This window comes from Phaenicophaeus curvirostris, chromosome 2 (genome assembly GCF_032191515.1).
Source record: "Phaenicophaeus curvirostris isolate KB17595 chromosome 2, BPBGC_Pcur_1.0, whole genome shotgun sequence".
Lineage (NCBI taxonomy): Eukaryota > Metazoa > Chordata > Aves > Cuculiformes > Cuculidae > Phaenicophaeus > Phaenicophaeus curvirostris.
Window position 1 is genome coordinate 44,910,806 of NC_091393.1, and position 6,000 is coordinate 44,916,805.

Sequence of the window (6,000 nt, forward strand, 5' to 3'; positions counted from 1 at the left end):
TGTTTGATAGGAATGGTTGGACTCGATGATCCAGTAGGTTTCTTCCAACCTGGTTATTCTATGATTCTATGATTCTATGGCTTTGGGGCTGCAAGGCATTACCTGCTTAGGAACAGTGCATATGTCTGAATCAGTGCTGTAGGAGGGGTCAGGAAGAGGAATAGATAAGAATGCACAAAGAAATAGAATTTGCTTATAATATTATTTATTTAGTATTTTTTTCAAGTTCCTTTAGGAAACAGGAAACATTAAACAGAGAGATAATTCCAGAGAAATGAGAAGATTCTTATTTTAAACATTTTGAATTCATGAGAGGCTTGGGGAAGTGAAATAAATGAAAACTGATCACACAGAGAATATATTGATTTGCATCCACTAGAGAAGCTTGAATTACTGTTTGTGCAAAACTGTAGAAAACGTTTACAGGCAATGTTATTCTTCCATCAGATGATAAGTCCCAGTTTACCTTTCCCTTCTCTTTCTGAACTTATTCCTTTCTATGATCTTTCTTTTCCTTTTTACTTGCACTCAGCGTATTACTTGTTGCTAGTTCCCAGTTTTTCTTTTCCAGTCCCTCACCACACTACTCCTCCTCTCCCCTTTTGCTTTTTTTGTCGCATTTACTCTATCTTTACCACGTGCCTTTTTTCTTTCTCGTCACTTGCTGCTTCCCACTATACTATATATGATTATTTAGCTACTTTATTTGCCCGCATCTTTTTATATTTCTCTCTTAAAAGACATAAAAGTTAAATGGGAAAAGCAACTTTAAGTTAAATATTTATGCTGCATCATGGGCTGCTTGCTGTGTTATATACCATCATGTTATGCTGGCACAAAGTGGCAGAGGAGATAAAATGAAGGATGAAGGAAAGAAAAAAAAGAAGCTGACTGTCAGGATCACCATGAAGGCATGGTATGGTGAAGAGTATATTAATATAGAGCCTCCTCAGTGTTCTGTTTTCAGCAGGGAGGGAATCAATTTTTTTCTCAGAAAGTTACATTACTAAGTAATGTAGTACACTTTTCAGTAGCTGAAGAATTAAGTTCAGTGTGGGAATAAAGGTGATAAGACATTCTGGTTTCGTTTTGTGGTCAGCAATGGAATGCTGTTTCCATAGAACCCAAGGACTTTTCTCAGTTTCCCATACACTAAAAGTAAGCAGGTGTATAAAGGTGGGATGAGTGGAGCCAGGGCAGCTGACCCAAGCTGGCCAACAGAAGTATTCCATACCATGAATGTCATGCCTCATATGTAAGTGTGAAGATTGCTGGAGACTGGCTTCTCTTCCCCAGTGTAGCCACTGCCCCTGTGGGGTCCTGCCTGCCTGTCTGCCCTTGATGTCCCATTTCATCATTCCTGCTATGATCATTGGGTTTCATCGGAACTGCTGTGCTTACTGTGTCCACCATCTGGTAGCCACTGCTGGGAGCACACAGTCCACGACTACTACGTAGGCTGAGTGTAACTTTGTTTATAGTATTAGTATTAGAGCTAGGTTTTACTGTTTTATTAAAACCCTTTCTATTTTGACACACGAATCTTCCTTTCTTCTGCCCATTCCTCTTCTAGAGTTGGGAGGGTTCATAGGAGGAGAGACCTGTTGCCTATTGTTTAGCCCCAGACACAGGCTTAATGTAGAGACTTGAGATTCTCTTTTGGATTAAGCTGTTTTCTAAGTATGGGCTTTGCAACTGTAAAATGAAGATTTTGGAATTTACCTCCCTCAAAGAGGCAGTGTGAAGGCAAATACATTAGAAATTTGAGGGGTTACCACATAAAAAAGGTAATGAAACCATAGAAGGATGAAAACCAGTTAAATTCCAAGTGGTTACGGCTTGAAAAATGTTTAAGCAGTGGACAATAAAACTTAAGCGGTTTTCAGACTGTGTATTTTCAAATTCATTGCCAGCAACAACAGAACACAATACATTTTTCAACTTTTTTTTTCCCACATGAGGTCTTGGGACAACTAAATCTCAGCATACTATCAAAATATTTTTTGAGATACATTTCCTTTTGTACTCAATTTTGGAAAAGAAATATTTTCTACGACCAATATATCATCCAGATAATTAATAATAATTCAGAAATATGGGATGAATGATTTCTAGAAATCAGCTATCTGTTTTTATAATGCTGTAGTTCTGAAAAGAAATACTGAAAATTGAAACTTGATTTAATGAAGCATTCACAGGACATCTTATTTGTTCCATTTTTGTACAACCACATTTTCAGAGTAACAAGTTAATGTGAACTGAATTTTGTACACATAATTCAGATGCACTTCACAAAATAAAAATCAAATTAATAACAAAGGATGAAGAGTTAATGAAATAGTGTTAACTTTAAGAACTTCTTTCAATAGCGCTTCTGACATCTCTGTTACTTCAGTAGCATCAACAGCAAAAACATTTATCTCGCAGCTCAAAACAGAGAAAAGATGTGATAATGTGGAAAAGAACTTTCAGTTATGAAGTGATGATCAGGTTTTAGTGTAAAAGTAAATTAAATGCTGTTAATGAACTATAGACATGGGAGCCCTGGTCCACTGAGGTCGGAGATTATGCTCCCTCTGAGTCAATGGGAGTGAAGTTTTAACCTTAACCTCAGATTTAAGCTTTTGAAAGCCTTCACAAACAAAACACTTGAAGTTCTGGGGTAGGTACTAAGGTACCTACAAGAGATACCTTAGTTGAGCCTATTTTTTAATTTTCAAGTAATCTGATGGACTTAAATCTATATAACTACTGTCAGAAGTAGGAATTCCAGATTCAATGTTGACACTGCAATCCCTATAAAATGAGAGAAGCATTTTGGGCAATGCTTGTGATATTCTTGCTGAAAGGAAACAGATTCCTTTACTCATTCCTTTGCTGGCACAAATGAAGCAAGACTGAAAATGTTTCACTGCAGCAAGTAATTTGTTCCTTACTAGTTTCGTTGAGTTGGTTGGTTTTTTTCAGAATTAATTTTGATAAAACACCATAATATTACAATGAATAATCCAGGAGAGGCCAAAATAAAGATTAATATTTAGTCAGTCCTTTACTTCTCTAGCTTTGGTGATTCTAATGATTGGTAGTATAAATTTATAAACTAATATGATAGTTATTATACTGATAAATACAGTACCTGCTGGTTCATAATGGATAGTAATACTACCTTTCTAGATTCTCTGAACATATTCCATAGGTGGTGTTTTAGTGTCTAATATAGAAAGTTTCAAGTATTTTATGTACATTAGTAATAGTGTTTTACCACTTGAAAGTATTCAGAAATAAGCCTGTATCTAAAAATATGCAATTGTGTGTTTTAGGAAATGAAATCCAGTGAGCCAGCATTGTATCATGAGTATTTATTTTTGTCTTTATCATGTGCTGATCACCACATTCAGTCTTAAACAGTAGTGTGTATAAGAGCATCTGTGCCTTTCTGAGTGTGTAGGTTCATTTACTCTTGACCCCAGCAGATAGTTTCTCATGAAGATGTCTGGCCATGGCTTTAAAGGGAAGGTCATGGAGTTTTTGTGTCCCACAACAATGGCACACTTCAATATTGCTGAGTGCTGACCACAAAAAAAGGAATCTTGAACTATGTTCTCCCTCTTATTCTAGGGGCATCTGCTAAGAGACTTCTCCAGACCTCAGGCTTGGATGACTTGCCTTTCACTTCTGTGCATTTACAGTTGTATTAGGTTGTTAATCATAGTCCTTGCAGTTCCCTAATGCTGAGATCATGTAAATGATTAAATAAGAACAATAATGGTACATGTCTTATTAAACATGAAGAGAGAAAAAGCTTGTGTTAAGTGAGAGGGCCTGATTTGGGAGCAGGGAGGAGTGACCATCTTTAACTTGAAAGGAATAGACATTGACTTCTTGGAAAGGCTGAGAGAAGGAAGCCCAACTAACGCCAATTTTGAATCACACTTCTGAGACAGGAATTCTGAAAACTGCCATACAAACCAACCACTTATCCCATTTCCAAGCTTTCCTCAACAGCAAATGCACTGAGAGAATTCCAAGAATTTCTGAAGAGTCAGAGACAAAACACATTAAAAAAAAGTAGGAGATGAAGGAAAATGGTGTATTGTTTGTGGAGAGTTTTTAAGTAAAGTAGCTGAAAGAATTTTTATAAAACTCTTTGGACAACCTTCATCTGTCTGCAGAGATTTAAATAGGACAAATAGGATAAATGCTGTTCTTGCATGTTTGTTTATCTGTGAAACTTCTGCACACAAAAAGTAATGACAGCCTTTCATTGACATAATCCAAGTAATAATATCCTTCTGACTATGTCATAGGGGTAATAACAAGCTTTCAAGTACTTCAATGAGTTATATACTTTTGACATGCTACATAAAAATAAAAAGGCTCTTTAAAAATACATATCACTTATTTGTTTCAGCATAAATCTCAATATAAAAAAATTAAACTGTTGTGGATCTGAGTGCAGAATTTGACCCATTGTACTGAAGAATTAATACAAGTTCCAAGAGCCCAGTTATTCCCTCAGCATTCATAATAATTTTGTAATTGCACAATTAATTCATAGTAATAAACTTTTTATCACTATTCCACATGACCAGCATATATTAGGAGAGTAAGAAAGGAACAGAGTGACATACAAGGCTTGTCAGAACTCCTTTCTTAAGTTTAATTGCATTTATTTATCATTTAGCAAATTAGCCTTGAGAGGTCACTGTTGCTCACACAGGACAGAGGCATTAATGCTAAGATACTACTAGTTAAGCAGTTACTACTAGGCTTTTTACTCTATAATCCAGTCTTATGTTGATATGCAAAGAATTTCTCACACGACGCAGTAAAAGGCTGTGTGAAATTGTTCACAATGAAAACGTAAACTTTCTTCTTTCAAATCATTACTTTGATTACCTAACATAACATAAATTTAATACAATAAGATGCTATGTACTCATTAGAGTACACTGATTAGATTGCTTCTTGTCATAATGTTTTATCACTAATGCGAAACACATTGTGATTTTGATCTTTTTATTAAGCCAATCTCTTTTAAAGCTAAAGATATAGCAAGAAATACATGAAGTTAACTGTGTGTCTGTTTATTGAACTTGATTTACTTTGTTGAGCTTTTATTATCATCGAATACAATACAAAGATCAAAGACATTTCCTGCCTAAGAAGGAAATTGAACTGCTTATTAACTTTTTCATGCTATCAATGAGACTTCTTGTAACCCAACCAATAGAATAACTGCATTGCAGAGGCACGAATCTTAGGAATTAGACTGGCAGAAAAGCTGCAGTTATCGTCTATAGCTTCTTACATAACAAATTCCCTTATCCACGACTGTAAGCTGTTAGAATGCCTGTCTGACTGCAGTCCCATTTGAACCCATGATAAAAGTGGGCTTTCAGAGCTGTTGGAAACTGAGTTTTCCTTTTACCTGCTCATTTAAAAAACAAGTAGTAGAACTTGTCTTATATCAAAACTAAAATTCACTGATTTGTTCTTTTCACATGTTAAATTACATTCTGCCAATAATGTGAAATCACATTTAATCCATCTACAACGATAGCTTTCTCTAACTCGATCATATCCTGTAAGCTAGATTTGACAGCTTTGAGACAGAATGATATCTAACCCAGTGATAAATTCTGGTTATATTGGTGGAATCACTTGCAGTAACAATTTTAGGAAGTGCATGTCATGTTTGAACAAAACCATATAGGATTATTTCTAAATAATTTTCATGCTAAACCATTTCTGACACCACCTTTCCTCTCAACATGTTAAAGATGGGTACATTTGTACTTTCTGGTTACAAAATGTTATTTTCCAGTTTGCTTAGAGCCACATACTTTTACAGTCAAAGCCCTGATCCTGTAAACTTTTAAGCATATGCTTAATTTTACCTAGTGACAAAATCTCTTTTTTGTCACTAGGTAACTGATACTGACTAACAAGATAAAAACATTTATAAAATTTAATCCCTATTTGGCTTCCAGGAAATCT